The 654-nt window shown below is 39.9% G+C and overlaps 1 non-coding gene across 1 annotated transcript; it reads left to right on the top strand.

The window, feature by feature from the left end:
* The first annotated feature begins 253 nt into the window (after positions 1-253).
* TRNAQ-CUG (transfer RNA glutamine (anticodon CUG)) lies at positions 254-325 on the top strand. Its single transcript has one exon. It is a non-coding gene; the product is annotated as a tRNA-Gln (tRNA).
* The last annotated feature ends 329 nt before the right edge of the window (positions 326-654 follow it).

Raw genomic sequence — 654 nt, 5'->3', positions numbered from 1 at the left:
CTCTGAATATAAGCAATTAACTACAGCCTTCTGCCATCTATCACTCAACCATTGCCTTATCCATTAAACTATTCTGGCATCCAAGCCCAAAGACTGCAATTTATTTTCATTAGGGGACAGTGTCAAATGCCTTACTTAAATCTAGGTGTCTAGATAGCAGCAGCTGGTCTGTTATGTCAGTCACTCGGTCAAAAGACTAAATGGTGAGGGGGGGGTTGGTGTGTGACACCACCTAGCACTTACACTCATGTGCGGTTCCATGGTGTAATGGTTAGCACTCTGGACTCTGAATCCAGCGATCCGAGTTCAAATCTCGGTGGGACCTGCTTTTCTTATAATTTAACAGTGCAGTACCTTCTATCCATATAACAAAGAGGAGGTGACCAAGGAAAAGTCCTTTCATACCCTGAGTAATATCACTGATGGTATATTAAAAGTATTGACCCTTCTAAATATTATTTTTTAATGTTGATAAATGTAAAATAATGCACTTGAAACCTAAAAAAAAAATCCAAGGCAAAATATAGTATTGGGGGAACTTAGCACAGTTCCCTCAATGCTGTGCTGAGGAACTAAATGTAAGTAGGCAATGCAATAAAGCATCCGAAAAAGCAAGCAGGGTGCTGGGTTTTATAGCAAGAGGCATTAGTAGAA

The sequence above is a fragment of the Spea bombifrons genome, chromosome 1 (assembly GCF_027358695.1).
Source record: "Spea bombifrons isolate aSpeBom1 chromosome 1, aSpeBom1.2.pri, whole genome shotgun sequence".
NCBI classification, from domain to species: domain Eukaryota; kingdom Metazoa; phylum Chordata; class Amphibia; order Anura; family Pelobatidae; genus Spea; species Spea bombifrons.
Note: the sequence above shows the minus strand (reverse complement) of the source record. Positions and strands in the feature narration are given on the sequence as shown.